This window comes from Prinia subflava, chromosome 2 (assembly GCF_021018805.1).
Source record: "Prinia subflava isolate CZ2003 ecotype Zambia chromosome 2, Cam_Psub_1.2, whole genome shotgun sequence".
NCBI lineage: Eukaryota > Metazoa > Chordata > Aves > Passeriformes > Cisticolidae > Prinia > Prinia subflava.
The window spans coordinates 11,372,838-11,398,655 of NC_086248.1; the positions used below are offsets into that span (position 1 = coordinate 11,372,838).

At 37.9% G+C, this 25,818-nt stretch overlaps 1 long non-coding RNA gene across 2 annotated transcripts in view; it reads left to right on the top strand.

Moving 5' to 3' along the window:
• Positions 1-17,508, top strand: part of LOC134547680 (uncharacterized) — a 28,713-nt gene extending 11,205 nt beyond the window's left edge. The window contains exons 3-4 of one of the 2 annotated variants that reach the window (XR_010079541.1): positions 4,505-4,575; positions 13,379-17,508. This is a non-coding gene — a long non-coding RNA (uncharacterized LOC134547680). The remainder of the gene's footprint in view (positions 1-4,504; positions 4,576-13,378) is intronic. The other variant, XR_010079540.1, reaches the window with a different exon arrangement.
• Positions 17,509-25,818: the final 8,310 nt, after the last annotated feature.

The window sequence follows — 25,818 nt, forward strand, 5'->3', positions numbered from 1 at the left end:
GATGTGGTACTTGAGGGCATGGTTTAACATGGTGGTGATAATCTAAGAGCTCTTCTCTGACATCAGAGATTCTGTGGTTCTGTGGTTCTTTGTATGCAGGTCAGATAACACAAATATTTGGCTTCTCTTCTCAGGCCTCCCAGTGCATGTAAGTATTGAACAGCCAGTGGTCCCCAAACTAATTTATTCGCAAGAATTCGCTGTCAAAAAGAAAATTCAAAATAAAGAGCAATTATCTTCCAATTTATAGTTTTACAGCATGTACACAAAAGAATAACTAAAATAAAAATACTTAGCACTTGTTTAGTAAAGAAACAGATCCTATTTGGCAAAGTAAAAAGAAGTAAATAGTTGGCTTGAGAAGGGAGGCTTTAATAACCAGAAAATCTCCGGGTTTGTGTTTATTTGACTTGCACACACTTCCTGAGTACCAACACTTCTTTCCAACATCAGAATGAAGTTTAAGGATTCCCCCTCCATCTTGCTTTTCTCAAATTTGAAAACTTAAACCATATTAGCTTGGTAGAACTTAATTTGAGACTTTTTACATCTATGTTCCCTCTCTTCCCTAGGGTAACTTTCATTGGTTTGCCTTTTCCAGTAGTCACCTCTAACAAGCTCAGGCAGGACATTAGAACATGAGTATCATGAAGGCTTTACAGAAATGCTCTCCTTTCTCAAAAGCAAAGACAAATGTTTTTCGTTAGAGATAATCTTAACTGTCTTATACAAGCATCACAAGCTCTGATGAAAGGCATACTTGAATATGGATATTGGAGCTGTGTGATTAGAAGAGGAGAGGAAAAACATGTTTATTTTTGCTGCACTGTAGCAGTCAAGTCAAAGAGTTTATATGAAGAAGAAAGGACCACTAAGGCAACAAATATTCTGAGTTTTCCAGAGGACAGCACCAACCAATGGCACAGAAGCAAAACACACACAAGTAAATACAGATTAAAAACTTGCTTGAACCTCAAATGGAACTATTTCAAGTACAGCACTGGCTCTCAGGGATCCAGTCTTTGATGAAGCACAGGCAGACAGTTGAGTCTGGACAACCAATTTTTCCCAATAGGGTGAGAACAAAATGTTATCAGATGAGAGGATGAGATTTTTATACCCATTAACTTACAAAACAACCTATCTTAAACCTAGCAAAAGGCAATGGAAGTCTTTGCAGTGGTTGTAATTTTGATAAGTCCTCAGACTCCAGTTCATCAAAATACATAATCACAGGCTTCAGTTCAACAAAATGCATCATCACATGCCAAACTTCCATTAACATCAGCTGAGGTTTTAGTCTCTGTGCTTGAGAATAGATTGAAACAGCTCACTGAGGCAAAGCTTAAACTCACTGACTCTAATGGTGAAAAGACTGTTGTTTTTGTCTACCTCTAACACATTCCAACTTAGAATTTAATACTTTTGTCACCTAAAAATACACAATCTCATGCAACACAGTTCAGATCACAATCTTCAGAAGCCCAAAGTATAGAAATAAAAACCCAGATTCAGTACTCTGTTCCTAATTATTTCCAATTTGAAGTCAAATTATAGCAGTAATCAAAGAGTGAATTCATCTATCCTCCACTTTATTAAGGATTCATTATTTTTTACAAGTGTAGGAGCAATTCCACAAAAGTCCATCCAATTGAGTGCTGCTAACAGTTGCATTGGATTGCATATCTGGTTTGATTTTATGATTTTATGGGAAGAGTTTTGGATTTAATTTGCTCTGGGTACTTATGAAAAAGGTCAGTGGTGCTGGCTTTTATTTATTTGATGCTGATAAATTACTTATTAATGTGTACAAGTTTTTCCTTGTACCATGGTTATTCACCCCTCTAAGTCTGCAATATTTTTATTTGTTTTGGGCTCTGAGTAACTGATGTTTCTTATGTTTTACTTGTCTCTAGCTGAGAGAGGGAAGTCAAATGGAACAACATTTAACCAGAGTACAGAGGTGCAAACCTTATGGAATAAGCTTGCTCTCCTTCAGCTTTAGGTTGCCCCGCTCTATATGCTTTACACTTTTTTTTATAAAAGTGATGTATCTTCCATCTCTGTTATTTCCTCAAAAACAATTCTGAGCAGCCTTAGTGAAATAATTGCATCTGCAGCAGTGAACAAGGCAGAAGAATAGAGGTGATTTGAGACAGTCTGAGAAGAGCTAGGGATATCTTTTTTTTTTTCTCTGAAAATAGATGTTCTGTCTTGGGTAGAGTAATACAATTGAGTAGAATAACAGAGAATAATCCCCATCTGAAAAAAGGTTGCCCCTTGTCCAGATCTATTTTAAAGATCATTTGGCCCATTAAGACTGTTTGTTTACTTTTTCCCCTCAGGTATGGTATGATTAGACATAATATGACCTCTTCAGGGAAAAAAAATTCCTTTATGTATTGATGAACAACTCCATTAATATGTTGGTTTTACATTTTTTGGAAAAAATTGTCATTACCACTTACCAAAGAAATCAGTAGAAAAGGAACAAACTAACAATATTTAGGCAGCCATTTTCTACTCAACTTCAATCAGAACAATTATAACTGTTCTAGGAAGAACTTAAATTTTTTTATCGCTTTTCCCTTTTTATTTTCTTTCATGTTTTGCATTACCCAAGTTAGTGCTTCTAAGCCTTTTTTATTGTTGTACAAGGGAAAAAAACCTACAAGGAAATAATCTGTTAACGCCCTGGTTCTTGTTTGAGATGATTTTCTGGCCAGTGAGTCAGCAAAAGAAGCAGCTGTGGTTCTTCTTTGTTCCTTTGAAAGTGTAATTTCTCTCTCTAACTCCAGTATGACTTAGGTGTTTGTTCCAGGCTAGTAGCCATTCAAACAATATTATGACGAAGTAACACAGAAATCTCTGCAATAAAAGGAAATTAAAAGATGTTACTGTCATTTAGTGATGAGCCAAAATTAAAAATTTGGTGGTCTTATACTGCCCTCCATATAGCCTTCCTGATCATAAAATAAATACATGGTGAGGAAAAAGAGAAAAGCTAAAAGGCAAGTGCATTGGCCTTGTCATTAGGATAACTGAAATTACTATAAATAGTCACAATACCCATATGAGGATTAAAAGACTAATGGAAAGCTCTTGCCCTTAGTAACTCTGTCTTCTATATACATAAAATGTCACTGCATTTTAAAATTTTTATTGAATGTTTATTTTTATTTGGCACTTAGATTCACAGTTAGTGATTCACAGTTAGTGTTACAGTCAGTGTAACAGATAACAATCATGTACCTTGTTTTTTGTTTGCTTAGTAGTTTGTTTTCATTTTTATTCTTTTTTTTTGGTTCTGTTTTTTTTTGTTGGTATTTTTGTTGTTGTTGTTGTTGTTGTTGTTGCTCTTTTGTTATGTTTTTTGGTTGTTGTTGTTTAAAGAGCACAAGGTAGAAATTAATTCCGAAAAACAATACTAAAACCCCCACACTGTTTTCAGCCAAGGAACTGGATAAGCAGGTAACTAGATGGCTTTCTTATCTGTAGGCCCATTTGTCTGATATTTCAGCCCTTCAGTGAAGAGAGAATCTGTCAAAAAGATCACAGAGATGAGAGGAACATGATGTTTTCAATCAATTGTCGCTTGTATTGAAATTTTTTTTATATAGATATTTAGATTATTCTATCTTTTCATGTTTCTGGAAGAAAAATGCTCAGTTGAAAAAAGTAAAAAAAGCTTTTTTCTGTTGTCAACATCTTTAAATAAACTAGCAATTTGCACCATGAAGGAAATTAACACCTTTCACAGCACTAAATCATGAACCAGGAAAATAGGCTCTGCTATATTTGTAGAATTGTAAAATTTCAGTGGAATGTTTTACAGTTACATGGTCACTGAGAAGGCCAAGAGAGATATAGCTCAGAAGCTACATAATATGTTTTTTGCAAAGGCAAACTCTGTTCTGTTTTAGTTGACTCCAAACCAGTGCTCATTAAGTAAAACTGTGTATTCAGTAAAAAGAAGAAAAAAAGAGAATTTCTGTTATTGTAGATAAAGACAATTTTTGACTTTTTGGTGAACATTTTCAGTGGTTTCAATTGCTTCAATTCAGAAGGTCAAAGAATGAGTCCCTGCTGAACTTCCAGCAGAGATGAGAACCTCTGATTATAAGCTTGCCTTATTCCGAGATGACTGACACAAAACTACCCTCTGGAACTGCCTTTAGCTAAAGGTGGAGAACAAGGAAAGGCAGCACACCTGAAGTGTGGACAGAGGGTCACAGCCATGGGCTCCTGCCTTTGACCTCCTCTCAGTTGAGATGCAGCCTTGAGGCACAGAGAGGTTGGCTGGGACCCTTCCTTGAAGAGGTCAGCTCCTGTGCAAAAAGGCAATTTGAAGGCTAATCTCCCATCTCTCACTGGCTGTCAAACCTCAACTTAGTAATGACCCACAGGAGCCCTTGCCTTCACCTTCTCCCTCACATATGTTCCTTTGATAATGATGGCTGCACCAGTAGCATCAAATGAGGTTGCTTTTTTCTTCTTTTTCCAGTCAGATCCCTTCGTCCAAGAAGCCTCACTGGACTTAATGGGACCCACTCATCTTGTATGACACTATACAGGGTAAGGGAATGAGAACATTGTAGACAGGAATAACCAAATCACCTGGCTGTTCCAAATTAGCAACTACATAAAACAGTGTTGTGGTTTGAATTAGCTGGCCATCAAATGCCCACCAAATTACTCTATCCCTCAGAATCTTCAAGAGAACAGGAAGAAAATACAATAAAAAGCTCCTGGGTCAAGATAAGGACAGGGAGATCCCTTACCAGTCATGGGCAAAACAAGCTCATCTTCAGAAAATTATTTTAACTTATTTTTCAATTTAAACAGCATAGGCCAGTGAAAAACAAGGAGGAATTTTTAAGCATCCTACCCCTCCCAGGCTCAACTTCACCTCTGACTCTTTTACCTCTTGCTCCCGAGCAGTGAAGGGGACAGGGAATGGGAGTTCATAACATTGAATCTCTGCTCCTTCCTCCTCACACTGCTCCTCTGCACTTACATGGGGTCTCTTCCACAGGCTAGAGCAATTCAAGAAGTCCCCTCCCACAGCATGAGTCCTTTACACACGGTGCACGCAGCGTGGTGTTCCTGTTCCTTCAGGAACACTGCTCCAGTGTGGGTCCTGCCCAAGCCTGCTCCAACCCAGGCTTCCCACAGAGTCACCAGCTCCTTCAGAGCATCTTGTCTTGCTCTGCTGTGGGGTCCTCCATGGCTGCAGGTGGATCTCTGCTCCCCCATGGTCCTTCATGGGCTCTGGGGGCACAGCTGCCTCCCCATGGGCTGCACCAGGGCTGCAGGCGAATCTCTGCTCCAGCACCTGGGGCACCTCCTGCCCCTCCTTCTGCTCTGATCCTGGGCCTGCAGGGCTGTTTCTTTCACACTCTCACTCCTCATGCCCACATGTTGCACAATACATTTCCCACTTTCTTAAATATGTTATCACAGAGGTGCTGCCAAGATTGATCAACTTTGTGCAGTGACAGATCCATCTTGGAGGGGTCTGGAACTGTCTCTGTCCACCACGGGAGGAATTTCTGGTGTCTTCTCACAGAAGTCATACCTACATCTTTCCTGATACCAAAATCTCGCCACATAAACCCAGTTCAAATGGTCATGGATAACACATGCATGGATAACATCCTGCTATGGTCTAAACATCATAGCAGGGTGTTCATCAGAGTGCTGGGGTGTAGCACAGATGCAGCTTCACCTCTCCCTGTGCTGCCCCCAGCTTTCCCTGCTCTGCCCTTTGCAGTGCCTCTTGGGTTCTATCTGATCATCACGGACTTGTTCCTTTCTAGCCTGTACCTTATTACATCACCCTTTGCAAAATGCATCCCTTCTGTAATGGTGTATGTGTATCTCTGCTTCTTACTGGTGTAATAACTGCAGTGTGATTTTCCCTTGAAGGGGGGAAATTTGTCAGCTGAGACCTTTTCTTTAGACAGAATAGTCATTTGGGTTGATTTAAACCACTTCTCAGTTAATTTGATTATTTCAACTGGAAAAAAATTAATGTCAAATCATGCTAGTTGAAAAACATTTTTAAAAATATTTCAATATTAAATATACATAGATTTGATTTTAATAAAGGCAAAAAAATAATAACTGTATTCTTTTGATGGAAACCATTCTGTACACATAATTAACTCTGCCCCAGCCAAAACCAGCACAAACACAGAATCACACTCTTCCCAAGACAGTTTTCTGATATCCCTTAAGAGCCAATATTAGCAAAGTTTACAATAACCAGCTAGAAGACAGAAGGCAAGGTAACCCCTAATGAGTTCTTTTCTCCCATTTAAAAATCACTCCACTTCCTTGAACTTTAAAAAAGCCATTAATAGGTATAATCAAGGTCCCTGTAGGTAAATAAAAAGCTTTATAGTTGTTTTGAAATGTATATGAGTTTATATAGCAAAAACATTCCCCAAAATGATGTATTAGCTCTTGGTCCTCTGTATAATTATTTTTAGCTGTTATATATGTCTCCCTCACTTTGTGTTGCCTGTCTACAAAATATTCACCCACGTGGATTAAGCTGATATCAAAAAAACCTGTAATAAAGGTATGGTTACTTTTAAAATTATTTTTCTATTTGTACTTATAAATATCCTTGCATGTTTCATGCATTCCAAGACATCACTTGATGTCTTTAACAAAGAAAAGCTACTCTTGTGTCTTCGCTAAAGCAGTTTGTTGATAACAAACAGATTTTAACTAACATTTGGACTATCCATGATTTCAAACACACAGATGGAATCAATAGCTGTTTGCTGTGTAACAGAATATGTCTAACATAACAAATATGCCCAGAGTGTAAAACAAGAAGAGAAAGTAAGGAATGAAGTAAATGAACTTGAATGAGTCATATAATAATGTTTACATACCACTACTTGGTTGTCTTAGTCCTTTAAATCAATAAAAAAATTTCCATGAGAAAAGAATTCCACATAAATTAAATAACCTAATTTTCAAAGTCAGCTAAAAAAAGAGTCACAATAACATATGCATGATACCTTACAAGTAAACATCTCTGGATGTTGTTTAACTTAAAACAAACAAACAAAAAACATCCAAACCATATAGTTCCCTAATTTTTTGCAAAAATCTCTTAGATATAAAACCCCATCAGCAAGTTTACAACATCAAAATTCCTCAGATTTGAAACTTTTTTCAAGCTTCTTATATTTTGGTCCATTTGTTGGCAAGGTGATCACATCCTCTAGACCCTAGACTAGTCTACATATTTGGAATATCTGAACCCCTCTGGAGTCTGATTTCAGTGTTGAAGGAACTTTTGATTTGACCTTTTATTTTTACTGGGAGTAATTCAACTGCATGAATCTGAACTTGTCACAGCACTAGAGAGCTCTTGGATTGAAGTACTCTGATTTCACCAACATGTAACAACAGATCTTGTTCACACAGGCACTTGAGAATTTTTCTCTAGTCTAGTCATACACATGAATATTTCACAAGAATGATGCATCCAAGAATTTGATTTTTGTTTGTTGATGAATTCTTATAAAGAGTATAAAAACATACTTAAGCTTTTATAAAAGTGTCTTTTCCATAGGTGAAGCCATCATCTTCACAGCTTAGTATAACACTTTGGAGCTTAATATACCCAGAACAAGCAATGACAATGCAGTATGAAATATAGTTTTCCAGTGTCCAGTCTTTCAGGCATAAGAAATCATGACTGTCTTATAAGGATTATGGTAAGCAGAAAGAAAGTTTGAAAATGAGCTGTTAAAGGCATTGAAAATGCATTTTAATGGTTTCATTTTCACTTAATATCTAGAAAGGAGGAAGTTGGATTTTTATGATACATTTCTCCATTACAAGTGGTCTCTGTTGGCACAATTTTTTAGTGAAAAAAGTATGTAAAATAATGAATGCATAACGTTCATAAAGCTGTGGAAATGCATATGTTTCAAATTTAAAGTAACCTTTAATTTTTGGAGACAGGCTACAGTTGAATTCAGTTTTCACTTTTGGAATTAAATATCTACTCTGCTGATAACTTTGCTCTCATTTGCTAGGAGATGGTCAGATAGGAAAATTCCAGGAGCCTGTTTCTTTCACTTCTTTATCCTCTTTTAGCAATTTCAGATATAAATAATTAATATATGCATGAGGGTTAAAAATAACTTAGGACTGAATCCATTCATGTAATAATAATGCACAATAATTTGTAGCACGACTTAATTTGTAGTACTGCTGTTGATACAAAAATTTAGTCCAATTTGTCACAGGGTAATTTGCTTCAGTCTTCGAGTAATTTAAAAATACCTCCATCTTCTTGGCCTAGGGGAGAAAAAGATATAATTTACTCTCTGTCTTTAAAACAGCAACATCCTTTATCAGTTTCATAATTAAATATGGTGCATACAAAAATATGGATTAAAAGATTAGAAACTATCAGAAAAAAATTGTTATTTTTTAGATCATATTTTGGACAGTGTATCACTGAAGGGTTACATCCTTCCTCTCTAAACATGAGAATTCCTTTTCTTGCTGTTTTCTGTTTTGGAATATAAGAACACATGTTTTCTATTTAGACACTTCAGCAGTTACTGAAGTCTGGAAAAAAATTTCCAAAGCATTAATTATCTCCTTCAGATCCTGAGCTCATCAGTGCTACAGTCAGTGTCTGGGCTAGAGGCAAGACATGAGGTTTAACACAGCACAGCTGGAACACAAACCTGGATCTAAGTGCAACAGGAGCCAAACCCTCAGCTGAAGATCACCTACAATGTAAATAAACCTTACAGTCTCCAGAGAAGCCCAGGTATCCCCTGGACACCACTTCTGCAGCACCAAAAAGTGACTGCTTGTTTAACCAAGGCAGCCCCCAGGGATCGGCTTCAATTTTAAGAGCTCAGCTTTTTTTTTTAAGAGCCAGAGGATTAAACTGAACAGTGTTGTGTGCTAGACCAAGGGAACAACACATTTTTTGGTTTTGAGGTTAAGCATATATTTCAATATACTGATGGACTGAAGGCTAATGAGATATGGTCTCTTACCATGGCAAATTGCTTGGAACTGCTTCTTATTCTTTCTTTTTCAATGTCTCAGAAAATATACTACTTGTCTGTTTAAAGAGTTTCAGGATTTAGAAGGATAAAAGAAGTTACATGAAAGAATATTGTAGGATTGAATTTTTTCGTATTTTTTCCTTTCTGTCCTTAACAGAGACTCAAAAAACCCCCCACACTCTCTTTAAAAAAAAAAATTAAAGTGTCATTAACCTGCAATAAGAGGTTTTTAAACCTAAACTTGAGATTACTAAAATTGACTTCTGACTTCTTGATATTAATTTTATGATTTGTTCAATGACACTAAAAATCCATAGAAAAGGCTGCAAGGTTGTTAATTTGACAGGTATCTCTCCCTATAGTCTTAATTATGTTATTTTTCTATTCCTGTGCAATATTTTAAGCCTCTATAACATTAAAAAATGTTAAGTAACTATTTTCAGATGTCACTATGACCTTTTAAAATACCTAATCTAGCTATTTGAAAGCTTTATAACTCATGGTCTTATTTTAAAAGGAGTGTGGGAGGATAATCAAATAAAGTATTTTCATACTGAGCAAAAAGAGAAGTGCACTAATTCTACATTAGTAAGCATACCTCTTATAGAAAGTTGTCCTTCAGTACAATTGAATACCACTGAATATTGCAGTACCACAATACCACTCAAGCATTCAAAGTACCTCTACTTGTGGTTAGACAGCCATTTAAAATTCCTTCTGTCAGGGTGTGGTCTGTTTTTTTTTTAGTTATTTTTATGATCCACATACACACTTCCAGATGGAACCTTATTTTTATGATTATGTGGAATATATGGCTGGTCTAAGTAGATTTTTCTGCAGGTATGCAGCCCAAGTTAGCCAGCAGATAGTGCATGCTGCCTGGACACAAATTTATGTGTCATATCCGTGGGACCCACAGAGCTGCACAAGTCACAGACACACACAGGAGTCATGTGTAAAAATGTTTGCCTCAGGGACTTCAGATCAGAACTGGAAGTGTGTTGACTTAATAATAACATAATTATCTGGCAATTAGTGAACCATGAGTTCAGGAACTGCTTGATGTTAAACGTGAGACACAGGACTTAAACAAAGAGCTGCAGATTTTGAAATACTTGCTGTATTTCACCTAACATATAAATCACACACGCATCCTCTCACAGTCCCTATGGGTTTCAGGAACAAACACCTCTCTGAGAAGTCCCTACTTGCACCTCCCTCCCACGGAAGATGCTCTAGGGATCTGTGTGCCCAGGATGTTCCCTGCTGCACCCCAGCACTTCCAGGGGAGACACCTTCCTTGGGGAGCACCTGGGGGTCCCTCCTGGTTCTCCAGCTCTCCCTGGGAGCCAAGTGGGTGCCTGCTCCCTGTGCTGTCACAGGGAAGAATGCTCAACCCAGCCTGGTGCTGCTACTAATTTTCATGCCATTAATCTACCTGTTACTGGAAGTTTTCACTGTCTGAAGTCCAGCTAAGGACCATTGAAAGATGCTTCCTCTGACTGTGAGTGCTTTCTCTCCTGTGCAGGTTCACAAAGGGCAAAAAGCAGTCCAGAGAAGCTCAAATATTAGAAGTTCTTAGGTTTTACCTTATCAGTGCCTCTACGCTTTGACAACTTGAATTTGAAAAAAAAAATATACTGGCCCTAGAGATAAATAATCTTGCTGAAGACATCAAGGGGTGAAGAGCTGTCACCACTTGAAATGTTTGTTTCCACCAGGAGCTTCCTGCCCTGTACATAAATATGGAAATATATATACAAATACATGTAGAGGTACAGGTAGATTCATTCCTTCCCATAAAACAGCGTGTGTTTTTTTTAAAAAGACTCAGACTCTAGCATTAGGTGGTCTATTCTTCAGCACTTGAATATTTTAGCATTACAAAGGCATTCATCAGAGGTAAACTGAGCTCTCTAATAGGAGGCAGTTTCTTCTATCACCCAATCATTGCCACACTTTTTTCCAGTATTCTTTCCTAACTTTGTTTTTATCAATGCTATAAAAAGAGAAAATACATATGTCCTGGACTTTATTTGGTTTTCTGTGGGAGATATTTTTTTTTATGATTGCACTATACATTTGATTCACAAAACTGCAATGCAGACTCATTCTGAATTGTCCACTAAACATAAAAATCATTTTTATAGCCTCTGTTTTCCAAAGTGCCACACAGGTAAGACAGAGTAAGCCACAACTTGAAGTGGGCCTGAATGCTGGCATTCATTTAAAAATCAACAAGATTAAAGCTTTTTATACATTCTAGGTAGTCCTGAAAGAAGGAGAGCGTTGGACTTGGTGATTCATATGGGGTCCTTTTCAACTCAATATATTCTATGATTTCATGAATTATTTCATGTGTTCACTTCTTCCCTCCCATTACACAATGCTCATAGGATTTTGCAAGGACATCACTGTTGGTCTGGCAAGGTAGGGCAGAAAATCTTACTGGTTCCTGCTGTTCAGGTGCTCAGGGTTACCTGTTTGAGGTGCCATTGGCTAAAATCCCTGGGCATCCCCAGCATTTGACTCCACACCTCTCTGTGACTCTTCCTCCAGCTGTCATCTCTCCCTTCTTTCATGACTTTCTAAGATCATCTCTTCTCTTCAGGAACCTCTTCAGTACCTTTTCAGGATTGCCTGAAAAGTTTAAATAGAAAGTAGTTTGCATAAGGAAATGTCTAATCAGTCTTATAATTAATCAGCAGTTCTGTCTCTTTGTTAGATGGTGCAAATGTTTGGGTTTGGACATTCACTCCATTCACAGAGGCACCCAACTATATGCTGCCTGCTGGCACTCACATTTCAGATATTTTTATATCTGCCAAAGAAAGCAGTGTCTATACTGATCATGCAATGTGTATGGCTGGTGTTCCTGTCAGTTATCTAAATTTGCCTTTGGTTGCCTTTTAATTTCATTTTGTCTACACAAGTATTTTCCAAAGCGGTTCAATTCATCATACATGACCCATCTCACCTAGTTTTAGCCCTTTAAAAAGTTTCAGTCTGAAACTGGACCTTCTGTGTGTCCATTGGTAAACTATGTGCCTAAGCATCCTTTATCTTTTATAAAGATCTAGTTAATTAAGTTATTGGAAACCAGACAACTATTGTCTCATGCTGCTGTGGACACCTTCAGTTGGGCAGCTGAATTTGCTCCAGATCATGTCTCTGTTTAATATATCTTCATTGACAATAATGAGAGCTTAGACAGCTTTTATGCTTTTGGACAACCTGATTTTTTTCTGGCACACTAATTTATGTTGACATATAAATAAAAATGTCTTGAATCAAAGCTTGTCCCACCAGCCTAGTCTATGTTTATTATATCTTGTCCTTCTATAGTCTGGATAGGAAGAGGTGCCTCCAGAGAGTGATTCATTCTACTTGCTTGAATATAAACACAGTATTCTCATTCCTTTTCTTCTGATTGCTGAGACTCTAAAATAATTATCTGAAACTATACAGTAAATTCCTAGATAATTAGAATTAGACTACTCTGGTTCAAAAGCACAGTCCTCTCCATTATTTATTGATTTCTTTTTTTTTTATTCTCAACTTAGCTATCCATAATTTGCATACATACATACATATATATATATATATGCATATGTTTAGTTGTGATCCTTTATTTGTAATATGTTTTTTGTTCTTATTCAGACAGTTCTAGCTTCTACATAGAAAATTCTAATTGTAGGCAGACTGATAGGTTACATAGACTTGGAAGACCTCCTAATGCAGACACTCATCCTCATCGAAGAGGTTATTTATACTCTTGAAAAACATAATTTGCCCTAGGGGATTTTATTAGGGAATCTGAAAATCATTACAGTTAGCTGGTTTACCATGTTGTATGATATCCTGATCCTAGAAGCCGTATGGATTGCAATTCATAGGACTGGGGAAATTTACACTTGAAAATATCCTTCATATAAATCCTGCACTAGAAGGAAAAAAAATTGTCGTAATTATGACATTTTTGGTTGTTCTGGTTTTGTTTCCAAGGCTGATGAAAAATGATATTGACACTTTTTACTTTATCCCTTTGCTTAATAGGCTACCCAGTGGGTAGCAATTAAGCAATACCTTATTATTTAGAGCATATATAGCAGAATATAGATAAGAAATAAAGCCAAATATAAAACAAAGTGAACAATAGTTCTTAAGCACACCCTTCTAAAATCTGAGAGTTTGTATCTTTAAACTCAGACTGAAATTCAGTTTGACTGTTGTTCTTACAGAAGTAAGCAATGTCATCTTAGTTTCTGCTTCAGATTTGTCTAGGACTCCAAGTTGACATATTTCATTTTAATTAGGTATTCTATATCTGCTATTCTTACTTAAAGAAACATCAGTCCTCTACGTACCCAGACAATCTCTTCAGGTTACCTTGAGGTCAGCATCATAAATATAACAAGGGAAGAGCCACGACCTACATACAGAGCAGGCTCCCAGTGGAGAGCACTGCGAGCAAAACTCGATACTGCAAAACTGAACACTGCAAAACTGAACACTGCAAAACTCATTGCTCCAGAGAGGAAGATCCAGGGGTGAGCTGGGCCTTCCTCCCACACAGGCTGAAGAGGAAGAGTGATACATATCTGGGAGAGGAATAAGGCTGAGAGAAGAAGGAAGGTCCTGGAGAAGCTTAGTTCTTTCTTCTGGAAAACAAATTGAGACAGTTACAGAAGGAATATTTCAGTGGGATGCCACAGACTCTTGCCCCTGCTCTGAGCAGCAGCAGTTAACCTCGTTCTAATCACTGCAGCCCTGTCTTTTTTGGTGTACCCCATAACCTGCTGATTCGGGTGATTGTTAGCTCCAGGTGTATCTGGAGCTGACACTGTCACCATCTTCACAGTAAGCAGCTGTCATAAGGACTATACCTCTTACATGTCACAAACTAAATGCTATCTTGTTTTTCTTAACTTTGTTTATTCAATACCACATTATACAGTAAGAATAAAAAGTTAAAGTAAAATATTTCCTGAGGAGATAATTATTTTATTTTGCTGAGTGGTTCTAGTTAGGAAGAAACATGCATTTTTTGTTTTCCATGCCTGTAGATTTCTAAGTGTCCTATAACTGGAATTGAAACCTAAAGTTAAAATCAATTTGCTGTTTTTTGAAAAATATTCTAGAATAAAAAAGTGAAGAAAGCTATTAAGTATTTTCCAGAAAGTAAACATTCAGAAATACAGAATTAGGATTTGTCTTTTTAAATTATCCAGTCTATAGCAAGCAAACTCTTAAATAACATCGAATAGTGAAGAAGAAAAAAAAGATTATGCCATGGATCTAAAGAATATAATACACTTTCAAAACTAGACACTAAATGGAGGTTGAGAAACAATGGGCATAATTTGAACCAGGAAAGGTTCATGCTTTTAAAGTAAAGTCAAAAATGGCAACTTTTTGCCCCAGAGAAATGTCAGATAGTTGAGCATGTTCCCCAAAGAGGTTTTGGCAGCAGTACTTTTGAAATTGGCATGACACCTGGAACAATCTGGTCTGACCTCATAGTTGACACGGTTGAATGTAGCCAAATCTCCAGTAAACACAGAATTGGAAGAGGAGGTTGAAACTCTTTGCTTATTTTTCTTGGTAGTTTTCAATATTTCTGCCCAAGGGACCTGAGAAAAGATAAAATGTAGTCCAGATTTTCCAAATATAATTAAGAACAGAAGATAGATAGTTTCCTGGAGTTCCAGGAAATTCACTGTGTGAACTGAATGCATAGACACCGCCTCCATTCTCTTAAAATCCTTGTGCTATAAAAGAAGAAATTGGGAAAATGTCAGGGAAAAGTACCCTGAGTGCTTGCTTCATATTTATACTCAGCATGAATATGTCTCAGAACTTTTGGAATCAGGATAGACCTTTAGTCTGATTCAGGCCATTCTAATAATCATGTTCTAAATAATGAGTGGTGAAGGAAACTCAGCAACACACAGGCTGAAAGACACACAGGTAAAATGGGTACTGTGGTTCAACATTAATTCTCTTTGAGCTTGTTTATTTTCATTATGAATATATTCTGTTCAGAATCCAGATCAGAGTATTCAGCATTCCCAGCCTGATTACTTGAAATCCCCAACAGAATACATATTTTCCCAAATTGGGAAATACTGGGATGTAATTAAATGTAGTAAATTAAAACAAAGCAAACCCTATGGAGCGTAAGAGTTTCACAGTTAAATTTCATCTGCAAAAAAATGGCTCTGAGATATAATTAAAATGCAACCCTCTAAAAAAGAGGATATATTAAACATTTGTTCTTTTGGTTTTACTTTGACAACTGCTAAGAAAAAAAACCAAACAAAATACAACCTTCAGCCAAAGAGAAAAAGGTTGTTGCATCTTTCAACACTAATACCTAAGTATAAACTGTAGAGTGTTCAGATACTATTGGATTATTGGGATTGTGATGGTTCACAAATTGGTCATTATGACAGCAGAATAAAGGGAAAAGAGATTTTCAGCACCAAATGTACAAATGGTGAAGAGAACTTCAGAATTAATTTTAAATAAATGAGACAAGTTCTCCAAAGCTAACAAGGCAGAACTGTTGAAGATAGGTTTATATTAGATATGCCAACTAACTTTCATCTGTGAAGATGCTATTGGGAATAAACAAAGATTTCTTAAGAGATACTGCTTTCAATTCTTTCTAATGTTCACTGATTTTCTTAAAGATTTTGGTTCAAAAATCATTTTATTTGTGGTATATTTTATGTATTACTTGAGAACAATGTTACTGATGCTCATGCGCCTATATTTAAGGTATCAGCAAGCAGCTGGTTTTCAGTTCTGAAATGCAGAAATCCGGACAGCATTGGACTCAATAATAGTTTCTCACTAATTAGGAATAATAAAAATAATCCTATCAGCAAGATATGTAAAATACAGCCTTTCAAGAGAAGGATTTTTTTATGTGGTGGGAACTTTTTTTTTAACATCGTTTTTTTGTTGTTGGTTTTGTTTGGTTTGGTTGTTTGCTTTTTTTGTTCTGTTGTTTGATTTTTTTCCAAATATACCTCTGAAATATATATGAAAGGAAGAGTAGAGATTTGTTTATTGGTTGATGTATATCTCTTTTGTCTCACTACACTTCACCATGGAGACATGTAGACTCTTCAGGCTGGAAATGTAGATGAGATTTTTGCTCTGGCCCTTCTATCCCAAACACTGATGGTACATAGTTTTCTATTAAAGTGTCTTACCCAAATGCCTGTAATTTTCAGCAGCTTTAAGAATGTGTTGAATATGTTGAATGTACTTCCTAAATAGGGGTAGTTTAACTAAATTCTGCTAGCCACCTTAAATCTTGGATTGTTAGATATTTTCCTTTTAGGAATGGACTACTTTCCCAGAAGGAAAAGACACTCTGGACTAAAATGGAATATTAAAGAGGAGGAACAAACAATCTAAGTATGCCACACAACTGGATAATCTGCAAATAATACTAGAAATAGATATGGTCCTGGATATCACATCATACGTTTATCTTCAAGAAAGACCTTAGGGCCTATTTGAGTTCTGTGGACTTTCAGGTCATCCCTGCAGTGGCTGATATAATGGAATAGGATTAAGAATAAGATCTTCCTTAAATGCAACTGAATGTGTGAGTTAATCTCAGTTAACTTTTTCCATCTTAAAATTGCATGCCTAGACTAAGGTTGCTACCTATGTTTCATAGATATCTGTGAACTCATGGATCTCTGAGCATGTCTAGTGAAAGGTCTAGTGAAAGGAGCCCCTGTCCACAGCAGGAAAGTCAGAACTAGATGATCTTTAAGGTCCCTTCCAACACAAACCATTCTATAATTCTGTGACCTATGGTCTGTGAGAGGATGAGGGGAATTTCAAAGCATGAACCAGGGGTTTTCAAGAGAGGAAGGATTAATTGCTATGCACAAGTTCCATCTTCCAAAGCAGCCTGACGAAATGTAGCTTGAACCAGACACCTAATTTTTTAGGTGGTTAAAACTAAATGAAGTGAACATGACTGTAAGGTTCCATATCCTCTGAGGAACTTTTAACAATTCTGCAGAAAATATGAAAGGCTGTAAAGGTATTCCATTGTATTTTGTAGTTTTTCTAATGAAGACATCCACTTGAGGTTAAAATAAAAGTTTTCATGCTGTTTAGGAAGATTGAAGTATGCTTTAATGTGTTAAGTGGGGACTGGGAACTGAGTGGAGTTGCTTGGGGTTTTTAAAATCATATAATATTTCTTAGACAAAAAGAATGAACAACCACGATCCAAATAGTCTTTTAGTTGAGAAGCTAAGCCCCCCTCCAGAGCCTTATCCTGTCTAAGGAGCTGATTCCATTCAGAGACCAATTTTGCTGTTAATTTTATGGTATTACTGCTCATAAACCTGTGTAGTAAAACTCAAAGTACCATACTGTATGTCTTCATAAACCTGAATGTCAATTTGCAAATTATGTATATAAATTCTACACCTGCTGACAAATGCATAATGTTATTATTATATGTCCAGTTAATCAAAATGAGACAAGGATCATCCTGGGGTGTCACCACCTTCAAACTCGGAAATTCAGACAGATTTTGTTGAATATGTTGTAGTGGGGTGACCATGGCTGGATGGCAGGCATCCACCAAAGCCTCTCTATCACTCCCCTCCCCAGCTGGACAGGGGAGAGAAAATATATTAAAGGGTTCATGGGTTGAGATAAGGACAGGGAGAGATCACTCAACAAATACCTTTACTGGCAAAAGAGGCTCTGATTAGAGATATGAACTGAATTGATTACCAATAAATTCAAAGGATAATGAGAAGTAAAATAAAACCTAGAAAAACAACATCTTAAAAAATCCCTGGCTTCCCCTCACCCCTTCCTCCTTCCCAGCTCTACCTTCTACCCCAGGGGGGCAAGAAGACACGGAATGGAGGCTATGGTCAGTTCATCATCCACTGTTTCTCCTGTTCCTCAGAGAGAGGAGTCATTCCCCTGCTCACCGTGGGTTCCCTCCCACAGGAGAGAGTTCTACCTGGACCTCCCCAATGTCAGTCCATCCCAAAGGCAACAGCCCTCACCAGATGGCTGCAGCAAGGGTCACTCTTCCATGGGGTGGAGTCCTTCAAGAACGCAGTGCTCCAGCCTGGGAGCAGGGCCCTCTCTCCTCAGCTCTCCCACGGGGTCACATCCTCCTCTCAGGCATCCACCTGCTCCAGCCTGGGTCTCCCCACAGGCTGTGGGTGGATCTCTGCACCCTTGTGGATCCCCTTGGGATGCAGGAGGACAGTTCCTTCATCAGGGTCATCACCACAGGTGGCAGGAGAATTTCTGCTTTGGCACCCAGATCTTCTTGTCCCTCCTTGTCACTGGCCTTGGTGTCTGCAGAGTTGTTCCTCTCACATGTTCTCACATCACCCTTCTCTGACTGTACTTACAACAGTGTAATAACTTTTTTTTCTTCTTCCTCAGTGTGTTATCACAGAGACATTACCACCATTTCTAGCTGGCCCTGCCTTGGCCAGGGGCATGACTGTCTTTGGAGCTGGCTATATTGGTATGGAGGAACTTCCTGCCAACTCCTCACAGAAACCTTGTAGCCCTCCACTGCCAAAGCCAGGCCCAGCAAATCCAATAAAATGTATAGTGCCAAAGAAACCCTTAGGGAAACTCGGGGTACATGATGGTCTTTTTGGACATCTACTGGCTATTATTCATGTCTTTCTCAACACAGGGAGTGAACAACTAAGAATCTCTTCTGCAGCTCTCACAGAGGATGATTCACAGTATGCAGAGATGATTCACTTGAGCTGAAGACCTACACAGGACCAAGTCAGAGTTGTAGGAACAGGCCTGAAAAAGCCCACTGTGCTCAGCAGACAAATGAATAGTGAATCTTCAGTCTGCAGCTCTTGGGACACTTGTATTTCTGTGCCACAAATACCTTAATTAAAGATTAATCATATCTTGTAGCAAAACTGCAGGTCTCTGGCTCTTATCACAGCAAAATTTCCCTGTGGCATTAAAGGAAATTGTGCTGTAAATGTATGCGTAATTTTGAGGAGATATTTTTCAAGTATTTTCATTTATTTTGCATCTTGATACTTTCAGCTTAAAGCTGCTTTGTATGTTTTATGTACAAAATTTCTTATGCCTTTAAATTTTTGGAAACAATAATTTAATATAAAGCAGCTTAATAAGAAGGAGAGTCTATACACACTGCAAATGATTAAACTCCACCAATACTCTTTTATTAACAACCATTACTTATATCCTCTGTGAAGCTACTGAGGTCAGAGGAATGAATGTTTTTTGCCTCTGGTGGACTATGACTAAACAAATACAGCATAATACAGAATAAGATACTGCTAAACTATCCAAATCCTTTGAATCATGTAAAAGGACTTTTCAGTAAAGAACTTCACAGAATGCCATCTTTAAATGAGTCACTTGCACCTTCAAAATGTGAAGATGCTTTATTTGGATATCTCTGCCCCCCATGTCTGTAGATTTCCATCTGCTTTAATCCTCTATTTTGTATTTGTATTTCGATTCTGCAGGTGTGCAGCTGCTCTAGCTGTCCCAGTGCTGCTCACATTACTGCAGGAAATCCAGTGCTGACTGTGAGTGCTGAGAAAGAGATTACTGAACAGTTTTGGAGGGTACATTTCTAAATCAAACCAATTCATGTACCAACTTAATCTTACCACTCAGGAGTGCATAGTCAGCTCCAGAAGAATATTTCAGCACACACAAGATAGACAGGAAAAGGGAAGGTTTCCTGAAGAGCAGAAATCAATAGCTCTGGAAGTTGCCTACTTTTTCCCATTGAATGAGTACAGACAGTGGCACCTATTGATACTGGGGGTCAAGTAATACCCCAAAAAGAAGATTATTCATTTTTCCAAGAGCTGCAACTTAATCAGATAATTACATTAATCTGGTTGTTTCTGTATTTCAGATGTCAGTAACATTACTACTAGATGATTAAAAATGCAGCCCAAGAACCTCTGTGGTAAGTGCTCTGCTGCAAATACCAACACACACTGCAAGGATGGAGTAGGCAACTCACCACCATTGTATTGCAGTATGCTTCAAGGTGTCTTGATGTACATGGAGTTAAATTAGGCACACAGAGGTATCATTTTCTTTACATAATATTTTTCAGTATTACTATAAGAGTAATGTTTACGGCAAGGCACTATCTTATTTGAACCTTCGCTAATTAACAACTTGGGAATCATTAAATATTTTAATGAGACATAACTGCTAACTGCAGAATGGACACAGATGGCAAGGCTGAGAGAAGAAGAGGTGTAGAAGAAGTAGCATTGTGCAGCCATGGAAACAATGCCTCTCTTTCTTCCTCCCTTCTCCCTTTCAGGTTCAGCAATGCTGTACATCATTAGGGTGTCTGCCTCTCTTGACAATGGCAACTTTGCAGAGTCAGTCAGTAAATCTCTGTATCCATTCATACTGTCAGCACTAAGTGATAGAAATCCTGGGGAGGATGTGAGATGCATACCAAACAGGCTTTGGCTCGGTGACAGTCTAGTCACGTATTCTTATGCAACTGTCAATTTTGAGGCTCAATTCAATAAGAAAGAACAAAATGGAACAGGCCTGGCTAGACAGTGTTCTGTTAGTGTTGTTTCTAAAGTTCATTTCAGTGTTCAAGTAAGTAAAAATGCTGAAAAATGAGACTTGACTGTGTGGGTACACAGGGCAAATGGAATAAGGCTGTGGCTGAGCTCTGGTTAGAAGCAGTTTTGTTAATCCACTGCAGTCAGACCTTAGTGTTGGTGTTTAATTGTGCTAAACTGGATGGTGATATGCTTTTGAATTGGTACCAAAAAAGAAAATGTTAAAACCCTTGAATGTCAGTTATTCTCACACAGAGCTGTTCCCATGTGTACCAAGAGCACTTATTTATGCCTAGAAAAAGCCTTATAATTATAAGAAGCTGAAGCAGAAAAAAACCCAGGCTGAGTAAAAATAGAATAGAAATTCAGTCTAAATGCACTGAAAAAATTTCTACATGAGCTCTACCCTCACCCTTTTCTTCTCATATTTAGGAGCAATTAAACCAATTCTAAATGCCATATTTGAGGTTAGAGATTCCAGGAGGGGATGGAAAGACATGAATTTATGGATCTGCCAAGTAGAAGGAATAAATCCCTTAATTTTAACACAGATTTGAGTTTCTTATACCTTTTAGCCCCACAGAAGTGAGACATAAATGATGACATCCTAAGAGGCAAGCACCAGAGTAATTACCAACTATTCCAATAGAAAAAAGGGAATGAAAATAACTAGGGGCTTAATTTGTGCAGGCAAATGCAGAAATGCATCCCCTGCATAGATTTCATGTACTACCTACGATATGCATTGGGGAAAGATGATTTCTGCAGACCTTGTCTCTGCATCTTCCCCTCTGCACAGGGAATAGTCTTGTTGGGAATGGAGGTGCTCCTGCAGGGAGTGTTCCTCAGACCCAGGAGGATGCTGATGAGACAATGTCTGAGTCACTGTCTGCTTCCTGATTGACTTCTGGGTCAGCACTAAGCCACACAACCTAATAACCCCCAAAGCACTGATTTATCCCAAACCATAAAACTAAATGAGGCACAGGGAACTTTTCACAGATCAGACCACCCTGCTTTTCTGACCCAATGAGTCACAGGTCAGTCATATCTACACTTGCTGGATCTGATCATCCTAGGGGTGTTTTCCAGCCTTAATAATTCTGTGATTCTGTGATCTCCTTCTGGCCAGGGGCCAATGGAAATGGTACATACTGTGGATCTTCAGCCATGATCCAGGGACAGATCCTGCCAGACAAGAACAGAAAGCATCTCCACAGGTATGGAGTGAAGGCTGGTGCTGGAACTGATGAGTATTCATGATATGATCATGGTATGACCACTGATGATCACCATGATATGTGTCTGAGTCATCCCTGCTGATGTTCCCTGAGAGATTTGGATTACAAAACAGGAGAGCAACTCACATGGAGCTGCACTTTGGGATATTTGCTCAAAAAGATTATTTAATGGGACAGCATGCAGCTCACAAACGGGTCCCCCCATCCAGGCTTGACTGTTGAGCACTGAGATTGGGTCAGAAAATGTGAACCACCAGACAAATTGTGAGGTTGTCCTCCATACAAAAGGAATTTTTTGTTCTCCTGGACTGAAAAAAACCCCAGTCAGCCCATAGCTTAACAGAGTTTTCAATTTTTCTTAGTAGATTTAAACCTTAGTATATTAAATATATGATATAATATTTAATATATATAAAATAGAAATAACTATATAAATATATAATATTTAATAAAAATATATTAAAACAGAAGACAAAAAATGCAGATTTTAGAAATCATTGGCTGTTACATACTTAGTTTACATGAGCCTACATGCTTCCAGCTTATTTTAATTCTCCAAATACTCTGATTTGTTGTCTTTAGGCATTGCTTTTATCCTACCTGTGGTTGTGCCAATTGTAGTGGACATTTTATATTTAGCATACCCTGTGTTCACACCTGTTTTTAATTCAAAATATGCTGCACTTAGCTATTGAAACATAATTTAATTAGTAAATGGTTTTGACAATTACAATTTAAACTCTGGGTACTACACTTTGATTTTCTCAATTATAACTCCTCTTTCATATTTCAGAGTTTGGGAGCTCTGTCCTGTCTGACTATTTTCACATCTGGTCAAACTTTGAGAACTGTCAAACATTAGGGCATATGAATGGCTGGCCAAGCTGCAATTTAGAAGAACCAGATTAGAATCCAGAGCTTTCTGTTTTAATAAAAAAAAAATCTGAAATATTGAAACTTTTGCAAAACTTAAATGCTGTCTAGTTAAAAACTAAACCCCTTGTCATCTAACTAACAAGATTTTGTTTTAATTTTAGCTTTTCAGTTCAAATATTATGTGTTGGGGTTGTTTGTTGGGGGTTTTTGGTTGGTTGGTTGGTGGGTGGGTGGGTTTGGAGCTTTTGCTTGTTTGTTTGGGGTTTTTTTTGTCTGCTGGAAGAAGAGGTTGACCCCACTTGGTTGAAAGCTCCTTTCAGGTAATTGTAGTGAATAATCAGGTCATCCCTGATTTCTCCAAACTTTTGTTTGTTTTCTCCAAACTAAACAATCCCAAACTCAACTCCCTCAATGCTCATATGCTCCTCTTACTCTCCACATCCTTCTCCAGGTTAGCTTTGGACCATAAAAACCCAACCTAACCAACCCTAAAGAATTACTTTGCAAACGAATATTTGGGATTATAAATGCTTCCTGTAAAGGTTCAGAAATTTTTCACATAAAAAATTAAAATTACTTGTAATCTGAACACGATGACAAGGCAGTCACTGTGTCAGGAAGGAAGGAAGCCTTGTTCTTAAAGTGTTTGACTGTAGAGAAATGGGTTCAACTCTTGCATGTCTTGGTGTCTTTCTTATTTTGTTTATATTAAGGAAGACTACACAGGCTGGGATTGTGCAGGTATCAAGGCAAAATCTGTTGGGGAGCCAGGCATGCCAACAACTTTCAGGTATGTAGATACTACTGACAAAGATGATGAGAATAAATTTTTTCCATGTGCAGGATGGAAATAATGGATTTGGATTTGGCAGTGACTTGGTTTAGCAAAAATAGGGACAATAACAGAAAGCAGGAATAAGACAAGCTCATGGAAAACTAGATTTGTCAGGAATATACTGAATGTATTGTGCCAGAAATCACCTAGATATAGTTGGTCATAGTCTAAAAGAAAGAATGGCTCAGACGATGTTTTGAGTGATTCCAGAATCGCCTCTGGCTATTCCTACAGTAGGAATTGCTTTGGTACAGTAGGAGAAGATCAGAAGAGTGAGCCAGGAGACACTACAGTAAATATAGTACGCAGGATTTAATTCAGGATTAATTTAATTGGAACCAAACATACAAGCACGTGGATGAGAACTGACTCAATTTACCAGCCACTAGTTCAAATCCTTATGTATTCTCTGGGATTTGGAGATTATTTGATGTGTAGCTGAAGTAGAGTCTGTGGTATAACAGCCTTCAAAATCAATCTAGTCTGAATATATCAAAACTGCTATGTTAACTGAATTAATATGAAATAAAGGTGTTTGGCTTCCTGACCTTGCTATTATTCCAGACCAAATGCTAGTGTGCTTGCAGCCTGTTATCTGGAACGAGATTATCTGAACTGTACATTAGCCAGGAGTTGCCTTCACTCAATACCCTGGATAAGGCACATTGCCAGGGAGGGAGTGCTGCAATGCCCACACTGCCCACATCACAGCTGGCCATGCACAGTGATGATTAAAAGACTTTGACAAAACCTCTTTTTGTTCAAAGTTGAATATGTTAAAAATTTCTTATAGCACAATATGTATATGAATCAACCATATTTTTGCCTTTGTCTGAGGGTTTTTTTTTTCCTGAGAGCTAGTTACATCTGCCATCTCTTCACTCTGTATTAAATAGTAATATAAACTCTTCAGATTTTATTTTTCTATTTGGATAGTCATAGAATCATAGAATAGTTAAGGTTGGAAAAAAGCCACCAAGATCATCAAGTCTAATCTTTGAATGACTGTCACCGTGCCCACTAACTTGTATTGTGTACAGACACATCTACTTAGTTTTTGAACATTTCCAGGAATGGCTACTCCAGCACTTTCCTGGGTAGCCTGTTCCAATGTTTATTCACCCTCTCAGTGAAGGAATTTTTCTTTATATCCAACATAAACTTCTCCTGGTCCAACTTGTGGCCATTTCCTCTTGTCTTGTCACCTGTTACTTGGGAGAACAGACTGACTTCACCTGGCCACAACCTCCTGTAGAGAGTGACAAAGTCCCTGCTGAGCCTCCTTTTCTCCAGGCCAAACAGCCCCGGCTCCCTCAGCTGCTCCTCATCACACCTGTGCCCAGACCCTTCCCCAGCTCCCTGCCCTTCCCTGGACACACTCCAGCCCCTCAGTGTCCTTCCTGATGTGAACTGGACTCAGCAGATGAGGTGCAGCCTCCATATTCCCCATGGAGAACTTGACTGGCACTTTTGGGTGCTCATGTGCTCGTGATAGACAATAATGCTTGATTACTTAATGTATGTCTTATCTAACTCCCACTCAATAAAACACAGCTGTCTATAATTAAATTAGTCCTATGTATACTCTTTGTAATCACTTGAGACCAATGCCTCAAGGGCATAGGATCATAGAATCATTTAGTTTGGAAAAGACCTTTAAGATCACCAAGTTCAACCATTAACCCAGCACCACGTGGTTCTTTGCCTCCTTTGGTAGCCATCTAGAGGGGGTGACATGAATGCAGAATGTGCCACTGTTTGCACTGGCTGTGGAAGAAGCCTTGAAATATAGCTTAACCTAGGAGGAAAACCTCCTAGTGAGTGGTAGAGAAGCTGGGACTTGGTCTGTCTCTCTGGAGGGTTATGCAGCCATGGGGCTCATAGTTTGGAGTGAACATACTTAGGCATGCTTAGCTCTCCTGCCTTACAGCTATTTTTAGCATCCTATTTCTAAAAGCACCAGTACTTTTTTTTTGCTGTCAATAAACTCAATTCCCAAGCACGTGCCCAATCAGTTACATTTATATATGTATTATACAGATGTATAAATACATATATTCTATATATTATTTCATATTATTGTTAGATTATTTAATAGCAATTTTGTTTTATTAATATTTTTCTTTTCATTTGTTTACATTTTGTATTTTAGATATATTTCATATATGTATTTTACA